Raw genomic sequence first — 12,234 nt, 5'->3', positions numbered from 1 at the left:
AGGTCGTTTCGATTCAAACTGGTTTAGGCTTATTCTTTATTGGTATTGATATATTGGTATTTGATATTTATATTGCTTTTGTGGTTGTTCAGAAAGTATGAAAATAAAAGTGCAAGGTAGAGGGTGAAAATACGTGGTAGATTGTCCCCTTGCGGGCGACCAGGATACGGGAAAGGATTGGAGTTTGGAGGAAACAGGACAGAGGACAAAGGGCAGAGGACAGAGGGGAGTGGGATAGTGGAAGATGTTTAAAATAAAATACGGTAGGTAGGTAGGTAGGTAGTAAATGCTTGAATGCTCTATTTTAGCACTAGGAACTTCCTGAATTGAGTTGAATTTAACTAAAATTGGTTGCTAGCAGAGAGTAGAGGTAAAGCGTTATATAGTTTAATACTCGAATATATATGGTATAACTATTAAGGTAAAGATAAATGTGTGTGTCGGTTCAAGTTCAGTTTTTAAACTTCGGCCACTACGTATGCTAATTCCGAACTCGGTTTCCGGCTCGTTGCGCTCTCTTTATTTATACATTGCATTATGTACAGAACGAATCGGAAACAGTTCGGATCGAAACGGAAACGGAAGCGGTTAATTTTGTTTGCAGATGGCTCAAAACGTTTTTGGCCTTGACTTTGACCGTTCTTCTTAAGCATGTCTGAGCTTATGTTATATGCATATGTGTGAAGTTATGGCAGAAAAACAGAATTCTACTTGAGTTTGCTAACTGCTTTCCTACAGAGTCACCTTTCCAGCCTCTGTTGAGCCTCTGGCGCCAGCGTATCCAATTTCAGGTCCGATTTGGGAACCGAAAAAAGAGCATGCAGTTGGCTAAGCGCCAGGAGAACTCGCCAGCGCACTGAATACGAGATATCTGAGTTTTTTATACTGATTTGTACACTGTTCACTTGTGACTACTTCGTTGTAGGCGTAAATAGGGAAATTAGGCTAGTTAACAACCGATTGTACATATATACATACGAGGTACGAACGTGTTAATCTACAAACCAAATAAAGTGCACATGCAATCACAAACTTACTTGTGTATAAGTGTCTATGAATGAGTGTCAGTCTGTGTTTGAGTGTAATGGGGATTGTGATGGTGAGGGTAGCTAGCAGATGAAGTCGTCGCCAAGGACAAAGGACAAACAAGCAAGCAAGCAGCGAGTGGCAATGGTATTTTAAGCGAGTAGCGAGTAGCGAGTAGCGGGTAGCGAGTGGCATGCAGAGAGACAAGCGAGAGCAAAGAATCAAAAGTAAAGCAATAAACATTAGACTAAATTAGGAGCTTATCGCATTTCGAATATGGATTTCAGATGTGTCTTTGTGAGCTTCCGCTCATCGGTATGGTTCGAATTGGCTGGTTTCGGTTTCGGTTGGTAAGACTGGCTATTTTTTTTGGTTTTGCTTTTCTTTTGCGAGTAAATTTGGGAAATCTAACAAAAACGAAAGCAGTAAGTAAATGATAAACTATGATTGCAGTTAGTAGTTGGGCCTCAACCCAATTTGATAGATCGAGCGTGGAGAAAGCGTGGTGAGTTAAGATTCGATTTGTATTTGTCGTGGCCCTTCGACGACGTTAACTTACCAAAACGAAAAGTTAAATATTTGAGTAGACTCATATCTAAAGATCTATTTGTAGTTGCAGCGTTCGTAATCCATTTTTTAGTTCTCTATATAGTCGTTATAATATTATAGTTGTAGGTAGTATTCTTTGTACATAAGTGGATAATACTTTTGCTTATTTTTACAGTTGCATCAGAGCGGGAACAGTAGGTGATGAGACAGAGAAAGAGGGAAAGAGAGAGGAAAGTGACAACAATACGAGGATACTGGAAACGCAGATGCCAAGTCAACGAGGCTTAAGACGAATCAGATCAGATCGAAGATCAGATGACAGATGACAGAGGAGCTGAGAAAGGGGTGTTAGTGGGTGTTGCGTCAGCGAGTAATCTGGGCGAGTAATCTTGCGACTGACGCTGAAAAATGTCAAAATCAATCAAGGCGGAGTGAGGCCTCTTTGGTCACTACGGTTAGTAAAGCTTCAGATAGAGAGAGAGTGTGTGTAAAAGGAAAGATAGGGAGCTTAACGCCCCTTGTTATTTTGTCTAAAAGTAGCTTTACATTGGGGTGTTGTTAGCGTGTACGTAGTAGCGAGTAGTAGAATGCAGAGCGAGTAGGAACGAAGAAAGAGAGAGGCGAGGTCGACTACGGTAGCAAGTGAGTGGGTCGTACTTACAGGTCGCAGATGTTCTTTGTACATGAGTGGTTAGACTATAGTATATAGGCTACGGCGAGTCTAGTGGAAAGTGAGATCAAGAGCGACAGTGGGGAGGCGAGTTCGGAGCGCGTGAGCAGGCAAAATGTGGTTACAATATAGTACAAAAGAGTTCTTTGGCATATGGTGGCCATAGAAGAGGCGAGTGCGTAGTTCTAGTGGTAAACCACAGAGAGTTTGCTTGGTCTGGTTAATTGTTTGCATCGTCTAGAAACAATTTGTACAGAATATACATCGAGCACTAAGCTGGCAGAGGTACGCTCGATTGTTCGTTAGTGTGTGTGACGATTAGGAGGTAGATAGATAAAGAGTTAGAAGGAGATTCTTGTACAGATAGACTTAGGTTCAGATACTCCCAAGAGAGATAGAGAAAGAGGTAGAGAGAGAAAGAGAGAGAGAGCGACAGTGTGTAGAACGAGGCCATGAGAGGGAGATAGCATGTAATGTACTAACTACGTATCGGCGCATGGTCGGATAGTTGGCTACCAATGTAGTTTAAGATGTTGGGCTAACCTTTAGCAAGCGCGCGATCTTCTATTTTGACTGACTAACGAGTAGCGGGTGCGGGTAGCGCGAGGCTTGTAGCGAGTAAAGTTAGAGTTGCAGCTCTGTCTGTCGCTGGTGGATGCACGAGGTCAAATGAAGCCAGCTCACATCCCTCCGATTCGGGCATGATTGTGGGTGTTCAATTTCTGACTCTGCGTTCTGCGTTCTGGGTCTCTCGCGTCTGGAGCTTTGCTCCGCTCGACAAAGTGTGTTATTTATAGGCGCCCCGTTGTTACTGTTGTTGTCTGGTGGTTGTTGTTGTTGTTCTTGACGTTGATGTTGTTGAGCCAAGCCAAGCCGCAGCAAGCGATTCCGTTGTAGTTGCAACATTTATAGCACTGGGCACAAGTCGACCGGCAAACTGGGGGACTTACGACACATAAGGTTTAATGTCCTTCTTCACTTTCCAATATCAACTATTCGTCTCCGAGTTATGTATATTTTTTCTTTATATAATTATGTAAGGGGAGTATATATATTTCTTTTACTTTTTATATTATATTTAAGCTACGGAAGAAAGCACGATACAATCTGTTCAGCTTGTCCAGGTCGAGAGGGAAGTTACGTAGATTTGAGAAAGGCAACTTGTGCGATGATGTCCGTCTGTTTCCGAACAGAAACAGGAAAAGAGCTCTAATTGTAAAATTGACTACGAGTACGTTGTATGAGGTATAAGGTAAAAGAAGGCCACAGAGTGTAAATAGTGTATATCCGTATTCTTCATACTGGTCCATAGGCATGAGTTGTGAAAAAGTCAGCAAGTCTACGTTAGGTCGATACATCGATGTATAGGTTAATCTACTTTCTAATCTAAAAGAGTTCCAAATGTCCTCTTAAGCCTAGCTTAGGTCTAATGTCTTTTCTTGTTTTTGTGGTTAACAAAATTCGCTTGTAACTAAATTGTTCGAAATATTCTCGCCCTAATAATAGTGGGCTCTACTCTCTTTGTTCGTCGTGTTCTAAAATAGATTGGTAGGTAGGTGTATATATCACTACATAATGGCATTGCTTTAAGTTTGAGCTAAGTTCTATTTGAAGTTTAGTTGCTCGTGGTGGCAATCGAAGGGCCGTGACTGCTGCTGTGACCGTGACTGTGACTGAGACCGTTATGATCGTTACCGTTCGCATTGCGTTGGTAGAAGTAGTAGTCGTACAGGGTCATTATCTGTCGCTGCTGGATGAGCAGCTGGTACTGGTCGTTCAGTGGCATTGGTCGCTTTGGATAGATCGTATTACCGGTATCGGTCCGATTGAGGTAATCCTGCCTGGGCATTACAGGCGACAAGGGTTTGGGTGGGTGTGGGGGTGGTGGTGGTATGCTAGTCATGGTCATGTTCATGGTCGTATTGGCTTTCTTCGCTGGTGGCTGCTGCTGGTGGTATGGACTATGCTGTGGCACGCTACTAGGGCGGCCCGGCAAGGGCGTTAAGTCTCAGATCGACGAGTTGAATTGGTTGTAGAGCTTGATGTCCTTCACCTCCATTTCGCCGGGCCGGGACTTGTGGTAGGTATAAATGTGCGTCATTAGCGAGTTGCGCGAGCAGTAGACGCGCTCGCAGATGGCGCAGCGGTACTCCTCTTGGCGCACGGCGTGCTTGTCGGCAATGTGGCGCTTGAGCGAGGCTTTCGAGCAGAGCAGCTTGCAGCAGAGCTGGCATGAGAAGAGTTTCTTGGGCGAGTTTCCTGCAAATTGGTGGATTGGTGGATTTGGATTTGGTATGGTTGGTATTGGTATTTGGTATTTGGTATTTGGTATTGATTGGTACTAGTAGTAGCTGTGTTTTTTTTTGGGGCCTTATCCTATAACAACGGAAGTGGCCGCAAAAGAGTGTCCTCTTGTTTTCACATGAAGGACTCGTTCTGAGGGTAGCTAAAGGGTAACTGAAATGTTGGTAATGAATGCTGCCCACACACGCGAATAGCCACCGAGCAGCGGGACAAACAGACTGCCGGTCGGTGTGTTTTCGAGTGTCTGGCATGGTGAATAGCAAAAGACATAAATAAATAACATTACACATAGGGTTCATAACAAATTAAGAGTATATATAGTAGACATATTGCCCGTCCAGTCACCTCACTGCAGAGCGGAGTTGAGTGGAGTGGAGTGGAGTGAGCGGAGTGGATGGGAATAGTGCTCCACCACCACTGGCGACTGGCGACTGGTGATGGGTGGATGCCCCGTGTTATCGACTAACAGTTAACAGTTATGGTTACGACTAGAGTTATCGGTTTCGAGTGTCAATGATCAGTGATCTGTGATCAGTTATCAGTTATCGGTTATCAGTTATCGGTTATCAGTTATCATTGGGTGGTGGAAGGTAAGGAAGGTAAATTGGTAATTGGTGTGCGGGGGGAAAGGAGGATCGTGTGTTGGATTAATACGTATATAGCGATCTGGTGTTAGGCCTCGATGATCGACGGGGGACACTGGCAGAGTTAGGCGACATTTTACGCTGCAGATGAGTGCAGATGGAGTAAATCGGAGGCGAGTGGAGTGAATGATTTGTCCCAGCACCCGACACTCGACACACAGATGGCGTGGACACAACTGCGGCACAGGTGGCTTAAAAGAAGTCGTGGGAATCCGGGGAAGGTGGGAAGGTGGTTTAAGTGGAGTGGGTCGGGAGCCCCGCGAGTTGCAAGTTCCATTTCGGTCACCCAGGGAGCAAGAGGCAGAGACAGTGGCAAGACAACCAGGGAGAGTTAAAAATGAAATCCTCGGCACGTACAATAGTTCTCTTATATACATTCTATTTATTTAAATAATAACACGATATCAGTTTGCTTTTAATTATGAAAATACTTCTTTTGTTTTGGTTGTGTCTGTCTGAAGAGTGTAAATGTGTCTGCATTTCGCTTTTTGTGATGAATAATTGTTTTCCGATTTACGTATAAAGAAACTAACTGATATTTCTTTTCCTTTCGGTTCGAATTCGAATTCTCGTTTGTTTTGGTTTTGGTTTTGGTTTTTCTTTTGCTTTTCTTAGAGTTGTCTGGTTGACATTTACACAAAGACATCAAATTAGTAATTATTGAAATTTTTTTATTTTGCTTTGCATATACATTTATGTGTGGGGGTGTATTTTATCGGCTTGCCGTTTCGGTTTGCTTTAGTTCTAGTGCTGGCACCTTGCTTATATACAAGTGTACGTACAGGAGACAAAAATGTACATTTCTTACTAGGCTAAATTGGAAAACTTAATAGTTTTTATTGTTGTAGTTTGAGTTCGAGTTGGAGCATTTGGGTAAAAAACAATTCGAAAGTTTCGTTCAAGAGTCGCCAAAGGAAACTTCTGTCTGTTGTTTTTGTTTTTTTTTTTTTTTTTTTTTTTGAACTGGTGCTATTTTATGACGTGGCAGATGTGATCAGATCGATCCGCCATGGTTTCATGTCAGTTTCAGGGTGAGTGTGGCTATGGATATTGGTATGGATACTATTTCTACCGCTATAAGTATTTTGCAAGCGTCTGTGTACGAGTGTTTGCAACTATATGAGATATTTTATTGTAGTTGGGCTTGTCTTCTGATTCTGGCCAAGCGGCGTGGAGCGTGAAATGGAGCTGAATGTGGAGTGGAATGGTGGGTCCGCTTCTTGCTTTTTGCTTTTTGCTTTTTGCTCCCTTTCCCCACTCAACACCACCTTGGTTCTATTTCTAGGGATACTTGATCGAGTTTGATTTGGGGGCCATCTCCTCCTGCTTTGCTCGGATTTGCTATTTTACTTATGTAAGTATATCCATGTAGTTACTGCGTTGTTACTGTAGTTTAGTTTATTTCTTAAATATCGCGTATTGTAATTGTAATTGTAGTTGTTAATGTAATTGTAATTGTAAGCTTTATGTGGCTTGGAGCTAATGGTTCATTGGATAATACGGTTCAGTATGCATACATTCACTTAACTGGCAAGGGATTGGGGAAAGTTCTTCGGTTAGGGGACGTTAGGGTGGGAACATTTATACGAGTAGGAAAAAAAGTAGCCATAGTACACACGTTAAACAGGCGAACCTACTATTGATTATTCGGTATTGTTTAATCGGTATAATCGGTAATCGGTATTCGGTATTCGGTAATCGGTATTCGGTAATCGGTAATCGGTATTCTGTGTTCGGTTTTGGGTTTTTGGTATTTCGTTTGGGTATTCTGTTTGGGTTTGTCTCGCTTATCGAGACCTTATGCTGCTATTTTGAATATCAATATGCTATTAAGTTAGTTAGTAGTTGGTTAGATCCTCACTTTAGTTAGACGAGTTTATCCTGCGTTCTGTATTCACACGATGAACCATCTTAAACACACGGGGGCTTGTGAACTGTTTTTGTTATCTGCGATGTCTGTTAGTTACAGTAGTACATGTTTTAGGTAATCAACATTAAAAAGTGCAAAGCTGCGACATCTCCACGTCCTCGAACTGTTATGTGACTCTCAGTACTCAATAGACTACTCGATGTACATTTCCACATTTATTGAACATAATAAAAACGAGGTGACATTGGGGTTGAGGTCGGAGCATTTCAGCTGGGGACAGCACTCGGATGCTCTACATATATGGCATTGCAGCTGGCGATTGGCGACTGCTAATCGCGGAGGGCTCTTCTTATAGATACAGATACAGATACAGTAATAGGTGTAATCGTACGGTAAACTTATAATAGATCGTATGTGCATAAGCTATGTTAATCGAAATTTGGTATCAAAACGTGGGTGATTCAACTTAACCAACTTTTCAGACTTTTCGTTTGCCAAAAGAAGCAAGAAAAAAATACGGTGGTGAAACAAAAAATTTCGCCATGCGCCTAGACTATGCGTGGATGAGTTACACTAAGAGATAATTATAATATTTAGGTTGTATAAAAAATAAAATTCGGCTATACTCGCAAACAACGTTTCAGCGCTAAATCTTTCTCCCCACTCTCCCTTCTTTCTCTCTCTCTATCTCTCATACAGATTATGCAAGGATATGCAAGGATACCCAGCTAGGTTTGACTTTTAACTAAGGCTGCCCAGCCTTATTCCTGCCTATCGCTATTCCCAAGACCCAAGATGAAATTGCACGCTCTCCTAACAAACAACGTCGTCGTTCTCTGCGGTTCCCCAGCCTGATTCCTGCTGCGGGTTGTTCTAGTCCTCGGCTCCTTCAAAGTTCTACTTCGAATGATCAGATCAGTCTTCAAATTAAGGTAATATGTGCTGGAAGCAAAGTAAACCAACCATCTATGCTATATGGTTGCTAATTTTGATTATACGTTTGGTGTCAAGTCGCGAAGTCAGCCAATTGGAAAACAGAGCATATTAATCGTATTAATTGAAAACATATTTATCAACTGAGGACGAACAATTGCATTGTTTGAAAATCAGTTATAAGCTAACGTTTATCGATGATCGCTCATCGCCCTTCGGCTGAGTTTAAAACTAGTCAGTCCTTGTACCCAATACCCCTTCCAGGCGAGACGACAGCTGCGAAACGCGCACGAACCCTTTATTTCATCCTCATACTCGTACCCGACCCATCTCCCATCTCCCATTTATCTCCCCCTCAGTGCTATTTCCACGTATTTACAATCTTAGATCTCCGCCCTCTCGACTTTCATCATCTCGAAATTGATTTATGGTTTTGCTGTGTATACGTTATGCTGAGTCATAGTCTTAGTTATATCCATATATCGTATTCGTATTCGTATTCGTATTCATAACTATGCAAATACATGTACAAATGTATAAGCGTGTGTTTTCCTAAGAGCAACGCTTGTATACGTAATTGTAGATAAGTAAAAAAAATCGTATTACACACACATTTACTTAGACTTAGGTTTGCATTCTTGTGGTTTTTACATTGACCTTGCTACTCATTTGATGAATATTTAATGGCTGCTAAATGTACACATATGTATGCACTATTACATATATATATTCATGTATATATATATTTATATATCTCTGATATCTTACAATGATACACAATGAAAAAAAATCAAAAAAAATGCTATAGTTCTATGTTCGTTCGATCTTCTGTTCATGGAAGTGTGTGGTGTTCAAAGTATGCATATGCGACGAAGATAGATTGGTTATATGCTGTACAGATACGGGGGAGTGTTAGATATAGCGCATTGCACATTGGTTCAAGGATTCAATGATTCAGTGATCGATTTCGATTCAGATTCAGATTCTGATTCTGTGGGATCTCCTCCGTCTGCGACCACATCCACATCGGTTGGGGGATTCGTATTCGGTTCGGATCTGAGTGTAAGGGCGCATTTTCTGGGTAATACTTGGTGTTATGTTTTCAAAATGGGGGTAATGGGTGGTAATGGGTGGTAATGATAATGGTAATGGTATGTGTGCATGTGGTGGGCATGTGGGTTGCATGTGGGTGGCGTGGTTTACAGTCTTCTATCCTGTGCTCCAAGCTCTTCCTTGGAGCGCCGCGTTTTTCCTATACTTAGTCCTATCTTGACAAATTCTACTCGCCTCCCAATTTGGGAGGGGGAAAAAAAATGCTTATACGTATACGTCTTCTGCCCAGATTCCGAGTCCGATTCCTGCGCGATCTTATTCATTTTTGTATGTGTGTGTGTGGGTGTTCTTCATCTTTTTTTCTTTATGAATGTATTTATATAGCTTTATCGTAAAAGACTTTTGTTTTTGCTTGCTTTATAATCAAGTCGTAAATAATCACAGTTTTTCCATTTGCCTAAAAATGTTTGTTTTTTTGTCTTCCTTTCCTCTCCTTGCTGGTTTTGCTTTCTTGTTGATCGATCATTGCTTCGTCTCGATGTTACCATTATATATTTTAGTTTCCGTTTTTGTTCTGGCCGAAAAAGTCTTTGAATTTTCCGTTCTGTGAGATCCGAAATTTACATTGTTACGTGGTAGTAGTCATCCTGCTCCTTTCGTTCGGTCGGTTCTTCTCTCCTCCTCCTCCTTCTCCTCCTTCTCCTTTTTTCTTCTTCTTGATTTCAGTTCGTCTTCACTTTGTCCTCCTCTTGCTTCTGCTCCTCAATTGCATGTGTGTGTGTGTGTGCGTGTGTGGGTGTGTTTGGTGCCCGATGGTCGAGTCTGCTTTTCGTAGCATACTTTCCCGCGCCTCCCTTATTGGTCTAGTAAATTCATGCGTTCGTACGGATTCTGGTGCGGATGGGGGTGCGGATGCGGTAGCTGGTGGGGATGCTGGTGGGACAGCGGATGCTGGTGGGTCAGGTGGTGCGGCAGGTGGTGCTGCAGGGCGGCGGCGGCGGCGGCGGCCGAGAACCCACCGCCGCCCGCCGAATGCTCCAGCTGTGTGAGATCGACGGTGGGCGTGCCACTGGGTCCCGGTACTCCGCCGTACTCCGGCACTCCGCTCATCGCCTCCGGCCCTCCAGCGCCTGGCCCCGCTCCCGTGGCCGCTCCTCCCGGGCCCGAGCCCGCCGCCGCTGCTGCCGCTGCAGCCGCCGCTGCCGCCGCGGAGTTGTTGAGCGCCACGTGGAACAGCTGCTGCAAGAGTTGCTGCTGATCTTATAAGAAGTCCATGCACGGCTTGACGATGCCCGGCGACGACTGCTGCTGCTGCTGCTGGTGCGCCGCCGCCAGCTGGAGCGTTGAGCTGGCCGTTCCCCCGGCCACCGCTGCGGCGCCCACGATCGGCGATAGCAGCAGTTCGGCGGCCGCAGCTGCTGCCGCCGCCGCGGCGGCCACCGCATTTCCTCCCGCGCCGCCTGCCCCCCGCCCACGTTGACGCTGTTGTTGGCCGCCGCCGCTGCGGCGCTCAGCGAACTCAGCGACTGGTGGAGCCGGCTGCCCGGACTGCCGGCCTGCCCGACGCCGGCGCCGTGGTGGAAGTAGGAGTGGTGGTTCTTCTGCCGGCGGTGGTAGATGCTCTTGTGGTTGTTCAGCGAGTTCAGCGTGCGGAAGACCTTGTGGCACAGGTTGCACACGGCGTTGTTCAGCGGCTGCAGGTGCTGCTGCTCCTTGTGACGCTTCAGCGTGAGCTTGGTGCTCAGCAGCTTGCCGCACACGTCGCACCGATGACAGGCGTTCAGGGGGAGGGGCAACAGCAGGCGGTTCGCCTGCGCCACATCCTGGGCGCGCACCGACGACAGCAGGCTGCTGCCGGGTCCGCCCGCTCCTCCCGAGCCGCGCCCCCCGCCTCCACTCGATGCTGAAACGGCGCTCGACGGTGACAGCGAGGCGCGTCGGTGGTGCAGCAGATGGTGGTGCTCCAACGGCGACCCGGCCCGGGCCAAAGCGTGGGCGTGGGCGGCATGCGCATGGGCGTGGGCGTGGTGGGCGGCGGCGGCACTCAGCTCGTGGTGCGTGGCGTGCAACTGGTGGTGGCTGGGCAGCAGCGACAGCGGATGCTGTCCGAAGTGGCCGTGGTGCGACGGGGGCGGCGGTGGTGGCGGCGAGGCCGGCGAGCCACTGCCAACTTGTCCCTCCATGTCCCGCTCGTGGTCAAGCGATCGTTCGCGTTCTCGTTCCCGTTCTCGTTCCCTCTCTCGCTCTCGCTCGCGTTCGCGCTCCCTTTCGCGCTTGTGGTAGGCGGTGGGCGATGGCGAGGGCGTGGCACTGTGCCCGCCCGCCTCCGCAATGCCCTGCGATGAGCGGGACAGGCTGCGCTCGCTGCCCGCCGCGATGTGCAGATCGCTGGACTTGGTGCTGCCGCCGCCGCCGCTCGATTGCTTCAGCTGTTCCTGCTTCAGTTGTTGTTGTTGCTGATGTTGTTGTTGTTGCTGTTGTTGTTGTTGTTGTTGTTGATGATGTTGTGGACTGTTGGCATGTGGTGTGGAATGATGTTGTTGTTGTTGGAGGAGGTGGTGTGGTGATGACTGTTGTTCTACTTGTTGTTGTTGTTGGTTGTTGCTGTTGTTGTTGTTGTTGTTGTTGCTACTACTATTACTAGGGGTGCCACTACCGCCGGGCACTATGACGCCGCCCAGCAGGCTGCCGGTGCTGCCACCTATACGGTCATATAGAGGAAGAGAAGAAAAAAAGAGACAATAGTGACTTTTCTGTATATTTGACTTTGTTGTTATTTGGTTTGTTTTTGTTTTTGTTTTCGTTTTTGTTTGGTTGTTTAGTTGTGTGTTGTTCTTGTAGTTGTAGTTGTTGTAGTTGTAGTACATTCAGTGTGGTCCCGTCAAGGTCATGATGTCATGGTGTCTTGGTGTTAGTATGACTCTGTCGGTGTCAGTGTTTCTGTCCATGTATCTGTATCTGTATTTGTATCTGTATCTGTATCTGTATCTGTATCTGTATCTGTATCTGTATCTGTATCTGTATCTGTATCTGTATCTGTATCTGTATCTGTATCTGTATCTGTATCTGTGTCTGTTTCTGTATGTTTGTTTTGTTGTTGTTTAGTTTATTTTTATAACACTAACAAATCCAGGCTCAATACAATGTAAATTTTCTGACTTTGCTAACTTTGCTTGTCCTTAATT

At 45.4% G+C, this 12,234-nt stretch overlaps 1 protein-coding gene across 2 annotated transcripts in view; it reads right to left on the bottom strand.

Moving 5' to 3' along the window:
- The window catches only part of LOC108097185 (broad-complex core protein isoforms 1/2/3/4/5), a 49,737-nt gene that overhangs the window by 6,149 nt on the left and 31,354 nt on the right, over positions 1 to 12,234 (bottom strand). The window contains exon 8 of one of the 2 annotated variants that reach the window (XR_001771763.2): positions 2,789 to 4,504. The exons of the other annotated variant lie outside the window; for it this stretch is intronic. The gene's annotated coding sequence lies outside the window, so the exon portion shown is untranslated. The remainder of the gene's footprint in view (positions 1 to 2,788; positions 4,505 to 12,234) is intronic. 2 annotated transcript variants of the gene reach the window in all.

The sequence above is a fragment of the Drosophila ficusphila genome, unplaced genomic scaffold (assembly GCF_018152265.1).
Source record: "Drosophila ficusphila isolate 14025-0441.05 unplaced genomic scaffold, ASM1815226v1 contig_198, whole genome shotgun sequence".
In the NCBI taxonomy this organism is placed as follows: domain Eukaryota; kingdom Metazoa; phylum Arthropoda; class Insecta; order Diptera; family Drosophilidae; genus Drosophila; species Drosophila ficusphila.
Note: the sequence above shows the minus strand (reverse complement) of the source record. Positions and strands in the feature narration are given on the sequence as shown.